The sequence below is a fragment of the Amblyraja radiata genome, chromosome 1 (assembly GCF_010909765.2).
Source record: "Amblyraja radiata isolate CabotCenter1 chromosome 1, sAmbRad1.1.pri, whole genome shotgun sequence".
NCBI lineage: Eukaryota > Metazoa > Chordata > Chondrichthyes > Rajiformes > Rajidae > Amblyraja > Amblyraja radiata.
Window position 1 is genome coordinate 36,769,583 of NC_045956.1, and position 17,466 is coordinate 36,787,048.

General features: G+C 45.2%; 1 protein-coding gene across 5 annotated transcripts in view; it reads right to left on the reverse strand.

Moving 5' to 3' along the window:
- The window catches only part of LOC116972980, a 42,342-nt gene extending 28,719 nt beyond the window's left edge, over positions 1 to 13,623 (reverse strand). The window contains exons 1-2 of one of the 5 annotated variants that reach the window (XM_033020593.1): positions 13,432 to 13,622; positions 12,861 to 12,927 (exon numbers count right to left, since the gene is read on the reverse strand). The gene's annotated coding sequence lies outside the window, so the exon portion shown is untranslated. Of the gene's footprint in view, positions 1 to 12,860; positions 12,928 to 13,116; positions 13,330 to 13,380 lie in introns of those variants that run through there. The other 4 variants (XM_033020603.1, XM_033020619.1, XM_033020627.1 and 1 more) reach the window with 4 other exon arrangements.
- Positions 13,624 to 17,466: the final 3,843 nt, after the last annotated feature.

A 17,466-nucleotide genomic window follows, 5' to 3' on the forward strand; every position in this document is an offset into this window, starting at 1 on the left:
TGTGTATGGAGGAACTGTGAAAAGCTTCATTTTGCATGCAATCCAAGCAGATCAGTTAATACAATAAATAAAAGCAATCGTCAAACAGGTACAATGGGTAGAGCAAAGGGGAAGATACAAATGAAAAATAACATTAGAACATTTAGAAATGGTGATAGGTTTACATGTAGAAACATTTAAAAAAAAGAACAAAGCAATTATATCAGGGGTGAGCAAATCATTCTCTGAAAAGATAACACAAAGAGTTACTGGGATAAAATAAGATTTGATTTGGCCTGCTGAGTTTACCAAATATTTGCAGCAATGAGCAAAACCAACGTGCTGAAGGAACGTCACTTTCACACAGAGGGCTTTGGGTATATGGAACGAACTGCCAGGGGAGTAACTGAGACAGGTACTATAACAGCATTTAAGAGACACTTAGACAGATGCATGGATAGGATAGGGTTAGATGGATATGGGCTGAACATTAGCAAAGGGACCTGCTTAGATGGGCCATCTTGTTTGGCATGGATCTGTTTTGGTGCTGTATGACTATGATTTTTTAACGCCGCAGATGCTGCTTGATCTGCCGAGTTCTTCCGGCAATAGACACAAAACGTTGCAGTAACTCAGCAGGTCAGGCAGCATCTCTGAAGACAAGGAATGGGTAATGTTCCGGGTTGAGGCCCTTCTTCAGACTGAGAGTCGGGGGAAAGGGAAATGAGAGATATAGACAACACATAGAACAAATGAATAAAAGTTGTGCAAAAAGCAACGATGATCAAGGAAAGGTGGAGCCCACAATGTTCCATTGTTGGCTTGGGGGTAGAGGATAATGAATTATGCAGACAGTGAAACCCAACAGGTTGACAGTGAAACTAGTATGACATTAATGGGTGGGGCAGGGATGGAGAGAGAAGGAATGCAAGGGTTACTTGAAGTTAGAGAAGTCAATTTTATACCGCTGGGTTGTAAGCTGCCCAAGAGAAATATGTGGTGCTGTATCTCCAATTTGCATTTGGCCTCTCTCTGACAATGGAGGCGGCCCAGGACAAAGGTCAGCATGGGAATGGGAAGGGGAGTTAAAATGTTCGGCAATCAGGAGATCCATAGGTCTAGGTGGACTGAGTGTAGGTGATCAGCTAAAGGGCCTGTCCCACTTAGGAGACCTAAACAGCAACCTCTGGTGACCTTGCCCAACACCCAACAAAAAAAATCAAGGTCGAGGTGACCTGCAACCTCCTACCACCTCCCACGCATTGGTTGAAAACCTTCCTCGACTATGAAGAAAACCGGCTTCGACTAGACCAGTGACTAAAAAATGATCGATTTTTAAAACGGCGACCTATTTTTAGTCGAGGCCGGTTTTAATCATGATGAAAAAATAGCAGCAACCTAGATGAAGCCTCGACCACGCGGAAACCACTTTTGACCATTAGGGAGAGTAACCAAAACCTCCTGTGACCTCATGGAAACCTTGGGTGGTGGGCAAGGTCACCAGAGGTTGCTGTTTAGGTCTCCTAAGTGGGACAGGCCCTTAAATGATCGCTCAGTCTGCGTTTAGTCTCGCCGATATATAGTAGCCCACACATGGAACAATGGATAGAGTAAATGAGGTTGGAGAAAGTGCAAGTGAATCTCTGCCTCACCTGAAAGGAATGCCGGGGTCCCTGGACTGAGTCGAGGGAGGAGGTATAGGGACAGGTGTTGCATCTCCTCCGGTTGCTGGAGAAGGTACCTGGGAAGGGTGTGGTTTGGGTGGGAATGGATGAGTTAACCAGGGAGTTGCGGAGGGAATGGTCTCGGATAGGGGTGGATATGGGAAGAAGGTGGAATCCCATTGCAGGTGGTGAAAATGTCAGAGGATTATGTGCTGTATGTGATGTCTAATGGGGTGAAAGCCGAGGTCTAGGGGGACTCTATCCCTGTTACAATGGGGGGGGGGGGGGGGGGGGGGGGGGGGGGGGGAAGCAAGGGCAGAGTTGTGGGGTACTGAGGAGACACGTATGAGGGCCTCATCTATGTTAGAAGTGGGGAACCCCTGTTCCCTAAAGAATGAGGACATCTCAGATGTCCTGGTACGGAACACCTCATCTTGGGCACAAATGCGAAAGGCGGAGGAATTGAGAGCCTTTGCAGGATGCCGGGTGCAAAGAAGTGTAGTCTAGATAGTTTTGGGAATTAGTAGGTTTATAAGCTCCTCAGACATCGAGACATTCTCCGTCGACCAAGATACATCCACCATGGATCCCGCAGGAACTTCTCCAACAATAACTCCAACTCCATCAGCTCCTTTTGATCCACAGGTCCTCGGAAACCACACAACACGGGTCGAGCTGCTGACCACAGTGTGTTAGCTCCTCTGCTAGCTGACCCCGCCGTTCCCCCAAATGGATCCAAATTTGCACTCTTCAACGTCAGATCTCTCTCCAACAAAGCCCCTCTCATCTCGGACTTCATTTCGGATTCAAAACTTGACTTTCTGTGTCTTACTGAGACTTGGCAACAGCCTGATGATTACCTCCACCTCAACCAAGCCATACCTCCTGAGTTTGTTTACATCTGCAAACCCCGCGCTTCCGGGAGAGGAGGGGGTCTTGCACTGCTCTTCCGCGAGAATCTCAAGATCTCGTCAGTCTCAGTCACAGAGCCATCCTCGTTCGAAATCCTGACTGCTCAACTACATGCGTGTACACCCACTCTCATAGTGTCTATCTATCGTCCTCCAAAGCCTTCTACAGTTTTTATTAGCGAACTCACTGCTATTTTATCTGACCTATGTGCCATGTCCCCCAATGTCATTTTAATGGGTGATTTCAATATTCATTTAGATAAACATACTGACACCTTTACTAAAGAATTTATTTCTGTTCTGGATAGTTTTGGCCTCACTCAGTACATCGATTTCCTAACCCATAATAAAGGCCATATTTTAGATTTAGTCTGTTGCTCTGGAGTGACACCATACAATCTTAAATCTACAGAGCTTCCCATTTCAGACCATAAAACTGTCCTTTTTGATATTAATCTGCCACTCCCTAAACGCAATCTGAAGCGCACCATATCCTTCCGTAATCTGAAAAACATTAATCAAGTGGAACTCAAGTGGAGAGGTCCGTTGGTGCGAGGGGAGGAGTACCTGCGCTGTAAGTATAAAATACATCGCGAGGCTTGCTTTCACAGAGGCCCAGGGAGCTGACACCAAAATCGGCAACGTTCCAGAGAAGGTTCTGTTTGGTGGAAGAGGACCAGAGGAAGCAGCTGATTGGGTGCAACCCCGGGTTTACATTTTTACATTTCTGCCTTCAGGTTAAGGATTCTGGGAGTTGAGTGTACAGTATTTATTAGTATTTATTAGTAAAGTTTAAAGGATAAAGTTTTGTGTTTTTTAATATTTAATATAGAGTTAATTTGGGAGTAAGATATGTCAGTGGAGATTGGCCCCGTGGTTTGCTCATCCTGCAACATGTGGGAGATCAGGGATATGGTCGGTGTCCCTGGTGACTACGTTTGCAGGAAGTGTGTACAGCTGCAGCTCCTGGCAGACCGCATTGAACGATTGGAGCTGCGGTTGGATTCATACTGGAGCATCCACGATGCTGAGAAAGTCGTGGATAGCACGTACAGCGAGTTGGTCACACCGCAGGTAAAAGGTAAGAGGACAGAAAGGGAACGGGTGGCCAATAGCCAGCAAAGCAGTAGGCAGGTAGTGCGGGAGTCCCCTGCGATCATCTCCCTCCTAAACAGGTATAGCATTTTGTTTAGTTCATGGCACCATGGGTGGCTCTGCGGCACATGAGGAGGGGAAAAGAGTGGAAGGGCAATAGTAATAGGGGATTCAATTGTCAGGGGAATAGATAGGCGTTTCTGCGGCCGCAAACGAGACTCCAGGATGGTATGTTGCCTCCCTGGTGCAAGGGTCAGGGATGTCACTGAACGGCTGCAGAACATTCTGGAGGGGGAGGGTGAACAGCCAGTTGTCGTGGTGCACATTGGCACCAACGATATAGGTAAAAAAAGGATGAAGTCCTACAAGATGAATTTAGGGAGCTAGGAGATAAACTTAAAAGTAGGACCTCAAAGGTAATAATCTCTGGATTACTACCAGTACCACGCAGGGCCGGTTTTAAGCCGATTTGACCGATTGCTCCCAATTGGGCCCCGCGCCTAGGGGGGCCCCGCACTAATGTTCCGTACCTCGTATGGAAATACGAATTCTCTTTGTTAACTAAAGTTTTTTTTAATTCGCCATCCGGATTTTTTTTTAAAACGAACATGTATAACCAAAGATCTTCTAGCAGAGCTCCACCATAAGATCTTTGTGTATAACAACCGCTGCACGGCCATCAGACACAAACGATGTGTTAAACAGTACTGTTAGCACTTCTTATCAGCAAGTACTTAACTCGTTGTTATACAATCATGTCATCAATGCATCCATCCGCCTTCCTCAGTAAATGTTATTGTGTTTTGAACAAGTATTAATAACGTCGTGTTCCTTTGAATAAAATTCACGCGGCGTCATTAATACTTGTTTAAAACACAATTACATGTAGATGTAATGTAGATCGATGACACGTTGAGAATTTCTTTAAACTCACCATCATGAGTGAGGGCCCCGGAGCGCGAGAAGGGGCTTCTTCCTGGTGTGCAGGTTAGTCATTCACCTACCGACCCACGTTGTGTCTCTTTGTGTTTTGCTCTCTCCCTCCCCCTCTCCCGCTCCCCATCTCGTCTCTCTCTAGCTCTCTCACACTGTCGCCTCGGCATTCCCGGAATCATTGACGTTTTGCGGTAGACAAAAATGCTGGAGAAACCCAGCAGGTGAGGCAGTCGCCTGGCCCGCTGAGTTCCTCCAGCACTCTGTGTTTTTTGTTTGGCTCTGAAGTTGAAGGTGGCTCAACGGGCTCTGGGGAGAGGGTTGCGTTTCTGGTCGAGACCTTTCTTCAGACAATCACAACTAATCTCACCGACGAGAGTTCAGTTTAGTCTGAAGAAGGGTCTTCTCTCTAAAGTCGCTGCGCTGCCTGTCCTGCAGAGTTACTCCAGCTTTATGTCTATCTTCAATTTCAGAGAAATACAATTTCTCACGGGGGGCTTATAACGTCTCTTAAACCCCTCTGGGACCCTCTGAACACCTCTAAAACTCATCTAGCCCCCCTATTTCCCTCTATTCCCCTCTAAACAATTGTAAACACACCTGAACCCATCTGAAGCCCTCTAAACATCTCTAAACCGTTTAAACCCCTCTAAACTAGGAGGCTGCAAGGTGACTTGGATAGGCTGGGTGAGTGGGCAAATGCATGGGAGATGCAGTATAATGTGGATAAATGTGAGGTTATCCACTTTGGTGGCAAAAACAGGAAAGTAGACTATTATCTGAATTGTGGCCGATTAGGAAAAGGGGAGATGCAACGAAAAATGCTCACGGCAGACCAAACGTGTTAAACAGAAATTGGTCAGATATTGAGCTTTACACAGTGAGAAATCATGTGAAATAATCACTGAATTTAATTTTAAATGAATGTTATACTGTTTAGTTTGGAGATACCACCAGATAGTCTGGTTGATACAACCAGATTAGTTTGGAGATACAACCAGATTAGTTTGGAGATACAACCAGATTAGTTTGGAGATACAACCAGATAGTCCACTGAGTTCGCACCGACCAGCGATTTTTGTTACAGATTTGACAAATTTATTTGGCGGCCAATCAAACGCTGTCTCTAAGGGGGGTGCATCCAATCACCAACCAGCTTGCCTTAAAATTCCCGAAACTACACGAAATATAAACATACATAAATTTTTACTTTTCTAGAGTAGGGGCCCCGCCATCAGTTTTCTAATTGGGCCCCGCAATTCCTAGCACCGGCCCTGGTACCACGGGCCAGTCAGAGTAGAAATAGGAGTATATTGCAGATGAATACGTGACTTGAAAAATGGTGCAAGGGGGAGGGATTCAAATTTTTAGGGCATTGGAACCAGTTCTGGGGGAGTTGGGACCAGTACAAACAGGACGGTCTGCACCTGGGCTGGAATGGAACCAATGTCCTTGGGGGAGTGTTTGCTAGTGATGTCGGGGAGGATTTAAACTAATGTGGCAGGGGGATGGGTACAATAGCAGAGAGGCATGGGGGGGTGTAAAATGAGGGAAGAAGCAGTAGGTAGCAAGGTGAAAAGTAAGTGGCAGGCAGACAAAACCAGGGCAAAAATCAAAAAGGGCCACTTTTCAACATAATTGTATAAGGGGTAAGAGCGTTGTAAAAACAAGCCTGAAGGCTTTGTGTCTCAATGCAAGGAGCATTCGTAATAAGGTGGACGAGTTGAACGTGCAGATAGCCATTAATGATTATGATATAGTTGGGATCACGGAGACATGGCTCCAGGGTGACCAGGGCTGGGAGATGAACATCCAGGGATATTCAATATTCAGGAGGGATAGAGAGAAAGGAAAAGGAGGTGGGGTAGCGTTGCTGGTTAGAGAGGAGATTAACGCAATGGAAAGGAAGGACATTAGTTTGGAGAATGTGGAATCGGTATGGGTAGAGCTGCGAAACACTAAGGGGCAGAAAACGCTGGTGGGTGTTGTGTACAGGCCACCTAACAGTAGTAGTGAAGTTGGAGATGGTATCAAACAGGAAATTAGAAATGCGTGCGACAAAGGCAAAACAGTTATAATGGGTGACTTCAATCTACATATAGATTGGGTGAATCAAATTGGCACGGGTGCTGAGGAAGAGGATTCCTTGGAATGTATGCGGGATAGTTATCTAAATCAACATGTAGAGGAACCAACGAGAGAGCAGGCTATTTTAGACTGGGTATTGAGTAATGAGGAAGGGTTAGTTAGCAGTCTTGTTGTACGTGCCCCCATGGGCAAGAGTGACCATAATATGGTTGAGTTCTTCATTAGGATGGAGAGTGACATTGTTAATTCAGAAACAATGGTTCTGAACTTAAAGAAAGGTAACTTTGAGGGTATGAGACGTGAATTGGCCAAGATTGACTGGCAATTAATTCTAAAAGGGTTGACGGTGGATATGCAATGGATTTAAAGACTGCATGGATGAACTACAAAAATTGCTCATCCCAGTTTGGCAAAAGAATAAATCAGGGAAGGTAGTGCATCCGTGGATAACAAGGGAAATCAGGGATAGTATCAAAGCGAAGGATAATGCGTACAATTTAGCCAGAAAAAGCAGCATACCAGAGGACTGGGAGAAATTCAGAGACCAGCAGTGGAGGACAAAGGGCTTAATTAGGAAAGGAAAAATAGATTATGAAAGAAAACTGGCAGGGAACATAAAAACTGACTGCAAAAGTTTTTATAGATATGTGAAAAGAAAGAGATTAGTTAAAACAAATGTAGGCCCCTTGCAGTCATAAACAGGTGAGTTGGTCATGGGGAACAAGGATATGGCGGACCAATTGAAGAAGGGTTTTGGCCCGAAACGTCACCTATTTCCTTCGCTCCATAGATGCTGCTGCACCCGCTAAGTTTCTCCAGCATTTTTGTGTACCTTCGATCTTCCAGCATCTGCAGTTCCTTCTTGAACAATTGAATAACTACTTTGGTTCCGTCTTCACTAAGGAAGACATAAATAATCTGCCGGAAATAGCAGGGGACCGCGGGTCAAAGGAGTTGGAGGAATTGAGTGAAATCCAGGTTAGTCGGGAAGTGGTGTTGGGTAAATTGAATGGATTAAAGGCCGATAAATCCCCAGGGCCAGACAGGCTGCATCCCAGAGTACTTAAGGAAGTAGCTCCAGAAATAGTGGATGCATTAGTAATAATCTTTCAAAACTCTTTAGATTCTGGAGTAGTTCCTGAGGATTGGCGGGTAGCAAACGTAACCCCACTTTTTAAGAAGGGAAGGAGAGAGAAAACGGGGAATTACAGACCAGTTAGTCTAACATCGGTAGTGGGGAAACTGCTAGAGTCAGTTATTAAAGATGGGATAGCAGCACATTTGGAAAGTGGTGAAATCATTGGACAAAGTCAGCATGGATTTACGAAAGGTAAATCATGTCTGAAGAATCTTATAGAATTTTTCGAGGATGTAACTAGTAGCGTGGATATGGGAGAACCAGTGGATGTGTTATATCTGGACTTCCAGAAGGCTTTCGACAAGGTCCCATATAAGAGATTAGTATACAAACTTAAAGCACACGGCATTGGGGGTTCAGTACTGATGTGGATAGAGAACTGGCTGGCAAACAGGAAGCAAAGAGTAGGAGTAAACGGGTCTTTTTCACAAAGGCGGGCAGTGACTAGTGGGGTACCGCAAGGCTCAGTGCTGGGACCCCAGCTATTTACAATATATATTAATGATTTGGACGAGGGAATTGAAGGCAATATCTCCAAGTTTGCGGATGACACGAAGCTGGGGGGCAGTGTTAGCTGTGAGGAGGATGCTAGGAGACTGCAAGGTGACTTGGATAGGCTGGGTGAGTGGGCAAATGTTTGGCAGATGCAGTATAATAAGGATAAATGTGAGGTTATCCATTTTGGTGGCAAAAACAGGAAAGCAGACTATTATCTAAATGGTGGTCGATTAGGAAAAGGGGAGATGCAGCGAGACCTGGATGTCATGGTACACCAGTCATTGAAAGTAGGCATGCAGGTGCAGCATGCAGTGAAGAAAGCGAATGGTATGTTAGCTTTCATAGCAAAAGGATTTGAGTATAGGAGCAGAGAGGTTCTACTGCAGTTGTACAGGGTCTTGGTGAGACCACACCTGGAGTATTGCGTACAGTTTTGGTCTCCAAATCTGAGGAAGGACATTATTGCCATAGTGCAGAGAAGGTTCACCAGACTGATTCCTGGGATGTCAGGACAGTCTTATGAAGAAAGACTGGATAGACTTGGTTTATACTCTCTAGAATTTAGGAGATTGAGAGGGGATCATATAGAAACTTACAAAATTCATAAGTGGTTGGACAGGCTAGATGCAGGAAGATTGTTCCCGATGTTGGGGAAGTCCAGGACAAGGGGTCACAGCTTAAGGATAAGGGGGGAAATCCTTTAAAACCGAGATGAGAAAAACTTTTTTCACACAGAGTGGTGAATCTCTGGAACTCTCTGCCACAGAGGGTAGTTGAGGCCAGTTCATTGGCTATATTTAAGAGGGAGTTAGATGTGGCCCTTGTGGCTAAGGGGATCAGAGGGTATGGAGAGAAGGCAGGTACGGGATACTGAGTTGGATGATCAGCCATGATCATATTGAATGGCGGTGCAGGCTCGAAGGGCCGAATGGCCTACTCCTGCACCTAATTTCTATGTTTCTATCTCAACAGACTAATCAGTAACTCTCTTCATCCTACTTCCCCCCCACTCTGCATTGCTAACCTGGTTGATCACTACAATGACTGTTTATCCCACTCATTAAACTCCTTGGCTCCTCTGAAAACCCGTACAGTCTCTTTTAGCAGGTCATCTCCATGGTACACTCCTGAACTCCGCCATATGAAAATGGTGGGCCGGCGTCTGGAGAGACTTACAAAGAAAACTGGACTAACTATTCACCACCAAATGCATACAGATCATCTTCTCTCATATAAAAATGCCCTGACTGCTGCTAAATCCTCCTACTAATCCAACATCATCAACAACAGTGAAAATAACACTCGGACTTTATTCTCCACTGTCAACAAACTACTTAAGCCTCCTGAAACCTCGAATCACCTCACCTCCACTGCTCAGTGCAATACGTTTTTGGACTTCTTCAGTACCAAAATCACCAGCATTCATCACCAATTGAACTCTTTCTCAGCTTCTGCTCACAACAGCCCACCCTGGACTTCCACACTGGACTCCCCACTCTCCACCCTATCTACTTTCCAGCTTCCAACAGTCGAAGAAATAACTAAACTCATCACCAAGTCCAAGAACTCCTCCTGCTTGCTTGATCCCATCCCTACTGTCCTGGTTAAATCCTGTCTGCCCTCTATCTCACCCATCATAACGTCCATAATTAACTCCTCCCTATCAACTGCTACTGTCCCTACATCTCTCAAAACAGCTTCTATCACCCCGATTCTAAAAAAAACAGGTTCTGATCCAAACAATCCAAATAACTACCGCCCCATCTCCAACCTCCCATTCATCACTTAACTTCTGGAAAGGACAGTCGCGACACAACTTCAAGTCCACCTTCAAAACAATAACCTCTATGAACCATTTCAGTCCGGTTTTCGCCACAATCACAGCACTGAAACAGCCTTGGTAAAAATTACAAATGATCTCCTTCTCGCAGCTGACACCGGCCACTTATCCATTCTGATCCTCCTCGACCTCACAGCAGCCTTTGACACCATCTCCCACCCAATTCTTCTGGAACGTCTATCTGCCACCGGCATCAACAACAATGCACTACTTTGGTTCAGGTCCTATCTACACGACAGAAAACAGTTCATCCAGAAAAATAAAGTCACATCCACAACTGCCACAGTCACCCATGGTGTTCCTCATGGATCGGTGCTGGGGCCACTGCTTTTTATCATCTATATTCAACCTCTTGGCAATATTCTCCGTCATTTTGGAATCAATTTTCACTGCTACGCCGATGATACACAACTTTACCTCTCCACAAAACCAAACACCTCCCTTCCCCCAACTGCCCTCGCCACCTGTCTTCAAGCTATCAGCAACTGGATGTCACTCAACCTTCTAAAACTCAATGGAAATAAAACAGAAATCATGCTAAAAGTCCACACTCTCCAAAACCCACCCGTTCACCATTTCAGTTGATGGCTCACCCATACCCACCTCCTCCCATGTCAAAAGTCTCGGCGTCATTCTGGATAGTACACTTTCCTTTGGCCCCCACATCAGCAATATCACACGCTCTGCATACTTTCATCTCCGCAACATCTCCAGACTCCGCCCCTCCCTCTCCAAAGACAATACAAAAGTCCTCATCCACGCTCTGGTCACATCCCGCATCGATTACTGCAACGCCCTCCTCACTTGCACCTCCAATAAACTTCTTCATCGCCTCCAATGCATTCAGAACTCTGCAGCCCGGATCATCACCCGCACCAGATCATCGGACCACATCACACCCATCCTCACTCAGCTCCACTGGCTCCCTGTGCACCACCAGATTAACTACAAGATTTTACTGCTGACCTTCAAAGCCCTACACCACCTTGCTCCCCAATACCTCTCTGACCTGCTACTACCATACACTCCTTCGTTCCTCCACAGCTGCAATTTTAACTGTCCCCACATTTAGACTCAGCGCAATGGGTGCCAGAGCCTTCAGCTGCTCTGCCCCACGTCTCTGGAACACTCTCCCACCTCCCATCCGTCACCTGGACACTATCGATCAATTCAAATCACAACTCAAAACACACCTGTTTAGATTAGCATTCCCGACATAACTTCCACCATGTTCACCTTGATTTTAATGACTTAAAATGTTTTGTGTATTTTTTTTTTTTTAATCAACTTGATTTTAATATTGATAAATGTATTGTGATTTTATGTCCTGTAAGGTGTCCTTGGGTGTCCAGAAAGGCGCCAGCAAATAAAATGCATTATCTATCTATCTATCTATTATATATTAAAACTCTGTGGCTGCCGCCGTCCATCCGTCCGGCTGCCTTTCTGCCTTTTGATTCGTTTCCATCGTGTGATGTCACAATGCCCAATGCTCGCAGATGTCCAATCGGGATGGATCCATTTACATATGCCTTTGCACCAGCCCAAGCCCCTGGTGAACGTTCCATCGTGTGATGTCACAATGCCCAATGCCCAATGACATTCTTGCCATAGAGGGAGTACAGAGAAGGTTCACCAGACTGATTCCTGGGATGTCAGGACTTTCATATGAAGAAAGACTGGATAGACTCGGCTTGTACTCGCTAGATTTTAGAAGATTGAGGGGGGATCTTATAGAAACTAACAACATTCTTAAGGGGTTGGACAGGCTAGATGCAGGAAGATTGTTCCAGATGTTGGGGAAGTCCAGAACAAGGGGTCACAGTTTAAGGATAAGGGGGAAATCCTTTAGGACAGAGATGAGAAAAACATTTTTCACACAGAGTGGTGAATCTCTGGAATTCTCTGCCACAGTAGGTAGTGGAGGCCAGTTCATTGGCTATATTTAAGAGGGAGTTAGATGTGGCCCTTGTGGCTAAAGGGATCAGGGGGTATGGAGAGAAGGCAGGTACAGGATACGGAGTTGGATGATCAGCCATGATCATATTGAATGGTGGTGCAGGCTCGAAAGGCCGAATGGCCTATTCCTGCACTTAATTTCTATGTTTCCCTCTCCTCACCCCTCTCCCACCCATCCCTCTCTCCCCCACCCCCCTTCCCTCTCTACCTCACCCCCTTCCCTCTCTCCACCCGCCCCCTTCCTCCTACCCCTCTGTCCCACTTCCATCACTCCCCCTACCCCTCTGCTCCTCCCTCCCCACTCTTCCACCTCTCCCCCCCTTCACTCTTTCCCCTCTCTCCCTCCTCCCCATCCCCCCCACATCTCTCTCCCCAACATCTCTCACCCCCTACCCCGCTCTCCTTTCCCTCCCAAATCTGTCCCGTTTCCTCCTCCTCCTCTCCCTCCCCTCTTCTCACCCCCCTCCCCCCACCTGTGTGTTTGGGGGGTGGTTAGTGTGAGTGTGATGCCGCAGCCCCCACCCACCCCGCAAACGCCGTTGGGGAAACCGACCCAACGGGTCTGCACTTGGTCTAGTTATTATTATTATAATACACTCGATAGTCAATTTTCTGTTATGGAGGCAGTGACATCAAGAGAGCGGATGGAGGTGTTGGGAGTTTGTTTTTAGAATTATTTTTTTGGTTGTTTAGTGAAACAACGAACTGCAGATGCTGGTTTACAAAAAAACTGACGAAGTGCTGGAGTAACTCACCAGGTCAGGTAGCATCTCAGGAGGACATGGATAGGTGACGTTTCGGATCGGGACCCTTCAGACTGATCTGAAATAGTGGATTAATTCGATTCAGTTAGTTACATCTAGTTCCTAATGGACATTTGGAAACGAAAGCATTTAACAACTACATACACAAATGACCTACTCTCCGGCAAGACTCCATTGTACAAAAGACCTGTTAGTTGTTTGCTAATAATACCGAATTTAAAGATGGGTACGTTTAGTAAATACTCACATGGGACTAGTTTTGATGTGGTAGTAGTAGCCGCCTCGGGTCACAACGCAAGAAGCGGTATGATCTTTTTAACGTTATGCACCCAACGCATAAGCCAAGTCCACCCACCCAGAGGACTATTGAAGCCGGGTATGAATGTAGCCCCCCGCCCCAGAGCAAACACAGCTGGGGTAAAACTGCCCTTGGTTCCGCCACAACAAAGCGAGGGCTGCCTCCACACGGATCCACAGTCCCGCCCAATCAATACCCCAGCCGGCCATTTACCTGCACCTTAAGCAGTATCTACTTCCTCCTAAAGTGTAGCAGTTTGCGTACTTGCCGTCTGTTCCTTCTGGGGAAGTTGCAGAACGTAGCTTCTCTCCTTTATTCACAGACCAAGTCTCTCTCTCTCTCTCTCTCTCTCTCTCTCTCTCTCTCTATCTATCTATCTATATTTTCAGACTCTCGCCATTTACCAACCCGCAGTCTCCTGTATCAGGCCCTTCCTGTAATCCCAGGTGGAAGAGCTCGGCAGGAGCACACCATTAACCCTGTCCTATCCACAGCAAAGAACTGGCCGCACTGTCGCCTCTCCTTTATAATCCTCTGATATCTATCTTTTATTTTCCAGTTTATCGCAGTTTATCATTAATTCGTTTAATTAAATGTTATATGAAATTTGCTTGTTCACACCATGTATGCACTGTTAGGATTCATCCAGGTTACCTCTTATTATCGGCAGTACTCACAATTATTAAATCGCTAAACCCGTAGTTATATATAAAAAAGACAATTTTGACAACGTTTTATAAATTCAAAATATTTTAAAGAATATTTTATTTTAAGTATCTGGATTAAAATATATTAATTATTGTCGTAATAACCGAGATTCTGTAAATAAAAGTTGTTTTTCTCCTCCTGCCAAACCTGATAAAAGTGTACAAACAGAAGGGTAGCCATCCAGAATGTTTTTTTCCTGGGTGGAAAAGTCAATGGAGTTAAGGGAGAGCGAGGGGGAAGGGTGAAGGGGAGGGTTATTAAAAGAGAGGTAATGGCAAGGTTTTTACTCTGTGGGTGGGTCCCTAGAACATGCTGCAAGGAATGGTGGTAGAGCCTGATACGATACTGGCATACAAGAAGCATTTAGCTAGGTCCATGGCTATGCAGTGAATGGAGGCATATTGTTCATGTGCAGGCAGAAGGATCAAGAAGGGCCTGTGCTGTACATTGCTTCATTCTGAAGAAATAGACAACTTCTTAGACAAGAAAGGAATGAAGTTAATGCTAAAGGATGATGATCTCCCCCTTAAGAATTCTCCAACTCCAATTCAAAATGGAAAGTTAGATTATCTGAAATTGTGGGGTTATAGTTTAGAAGGCGTCCAGTTGAGAGATCCATGCTGTATCTCTAAACTAAACCAAGGTGTGTGTGTTTTGGTCAACAACTTGTTAAAAACAAGAGGGAGGGGAACAGAAAGTATTGAGGATAATCGAGGTAAAAGGGACAAACGAAAATCCCATTCAACAATGGGTCTCAAGGTTAACATTTGTCAGTCAGGATATAAGATTATTTTCCTCCAGCTTGTACTAGGCTTTTGTAGAAATAATGTAAGAGACCAGAGCTAGAAAGGTCAGGGTGAAAGTCGGATGGAGATTTAAAGTGATAGACAACCAAAAACATAGATCTACGCTTGCCAACTGGATGTTTTCTTCAAATCAGTCACCTAATTTTCCACCAAAAAAAGTGAGCACTTTATGACAGCTGAATGCAGTGATCGTCATACAAATGAATTACTGCTTCATCTGGAAGGAGTGTTTGGGTTCCTGCTGTTGAGTGTTGCACGAAGGGCTGCTGTGAAAAGGGGAGTGGGTGTTGGGGAGCAGGGACGGAAAACCTGGGGGGGCCAGAGGGGACACGTCCCCCCCATGTTTTGAGAGATGGGGGACATCCCCCCAAGTTTTTGTGATCCCGATTTTAAAATCTCCGCTTTTAGCGCTGGATTGAGCCTCCGAAGCCGTGTGTGTGTGTGTGTTTGTGTGTGCACACATGCGCGCATGGCCGCCAAAAAATTGTGTCCCCCGTCCCCTCCATGTTTTGATAGCGAGTTCCGCTCTTGTTGGGGAGACACAGTGGCATAGAGGTACAGTCTCAGAGAACTACAGACCCAATTGCGGCCACGGTGGTGCAACAATAGAGTTGCTGTCTTACAGCGCTTGCAGCGCCGGAGACCTGGGTTCAATCCTGACCATTATCTGGATGGAGTTTGTACATTCTCTCCATGACCACGTGGGTTTTCTCCGAGATATTTGGTTTCCTCCCATACTGCAAAGACGTACAAGCATGTGGGTTAATTGGCTTGGCGTATGTGCAAAGTGTCCCTAGTGTGTGTTGGGTGTTAATGTACAGGGATCGCTGGTCAGTGCGGACTAATTTTTGCACTGTATCTTTAAACTAAACTAAACCTGTTCTCATGTGACTGTGTGGGTTTTCTCCGGGTTCTCTGGTTTCCTCACACATTGCAATGGGCCTCTTAAATTGTCCCTAATGTGCAAGAAGTGGATACGAAAATGGGATAAAATGGAACTAGTGGGAATGGGTGGTCATCTTGGACTTGGTGGGCCTATTTCCATGCTGTATCTCTAAACTAAACCAAAGTCTCTATAAGGCGCTGGTCAGGCTGCATTTGGAGTATTGTGAGCAATTTTTGGCATCATATCTGTGCTGACCCTGGAGAGGGTCCAGAGGAGGTTTACATGAATGATCCCAGGAATGATTGGGTTAACATATGATGTGCATTTGACAGCACTGGGACTGGAGTTTAGAAGAATGAGTGGTACCTCATTGAAACGTACCGAATAGTGAAAGGTTTGGATAGAGTGGACATGGAGAGGATGTTTCCACTAGTCGGAGAGTCTAGGACTAGCAGTCATAGCCTCAGAATTAAAGGAAGTTCCTTTAGGAAGGAGATGAGGAAGAGTTTCTTTAGTCAGAGGGTGGTGAATCTGTGGAACTCTTTGCCACAGACGGCTGTGAATGCCGTCAATAGACAGGCAGAGATAGCTAGATTCATGATTAGTACGGGTGTCAGGGGTTATGGGGAGAAGGCAGGAGAATTGGGTTAGGAGGGAGAGATAAATCAGCCATGATTGAATGGCGGAATAGACTGGATGGGCCGAATGGCCTAATTCTGTTCCATCACGTATGACCTTATGAATGAGGTTCTGCCGGTGAGCAGATCAGAGGATAACTGCATTAAAATGAACAATATAATTCCATTACCATTGGTAAAGTAATGATCACTGTCAGTTTCATATATCTTGACAGGAAATTGTTTAGAATTAAAGAGTGACGTTGCCATCACAAGGGATTTTTCTTGACCAGAAATAAAAGAGCTAAGTTGCAAAACCAGGAGTCAAGATACAATTACAGTTCAATAAAGTTTACGAGTTTACAAATAAAAGATATGGTAAGAGGTTGGCCGATTCATCTCCTCTATTGTAGAAACATACAGCTTGGAAGATGGTCATTCAACCCACTATATCCATCCCGACCAAAAGACACTCATCCATATTAAGTGCATCTTCCAACAATTGCCCCCTAACCTTCTATACCTAGCTTATTTGAATGCTCATATTGGCAACATCAGCTTTGCATCCACCACTTTCTCAGGTTGCAGATTCCAGATCAGTCTCTGGCTGATAAGGGTGTCCCTCAGGTCCCTTCAAAAACTCTACCCTAAATCTGTCCTTTAGTTTCAGTTACCTTTGATATGTGGAGAACTTCCCAACAGTTTACCCAATCTATATCTTCCCATGTTATATGCTTCGATCACATCCCCCTCTTAACTTGATGGACATTAAAGCCGACTGTTTTGTTCCATCTGCTTTGAGATCAACTGACATGGCACAGACCCAGAACACATTAGTTTGCAGAGCTCAATTTTACATCTTATTTTAATGTAACCATGTAACAAATGTAACTAAACGATAGAGCTTTATTTATCCCAGGAGGGAAATTGGCCTGCCAACAATCATAAAACATAACACGAAATTAAAGTGTAAAGTCCAGGATTGGAGATGTGCAAAGATAGGGGGGGGGGGAGAGTCAGTCTATTCCATGACAGAAGGGGGAGGAGTTATGCAGTTTGATAGCCACAGGGAAAAAGGATCTCCTGGGGTGTTCTGTGCAAGCAATTAACCATTCTAAAAATAGCTGAAAAATTACACCAGTCTGGAAACAAGGAAGAACATTGGAAGCACTGTAATGGTGAAAATTGTGAATAGTCCAGTCAGTGGTTAGTTTAAAGCATTTATTGCCATTGACAAGCGACTGCGATAAGTACAAATTTACTCAGTTATGCAGGATTTCTG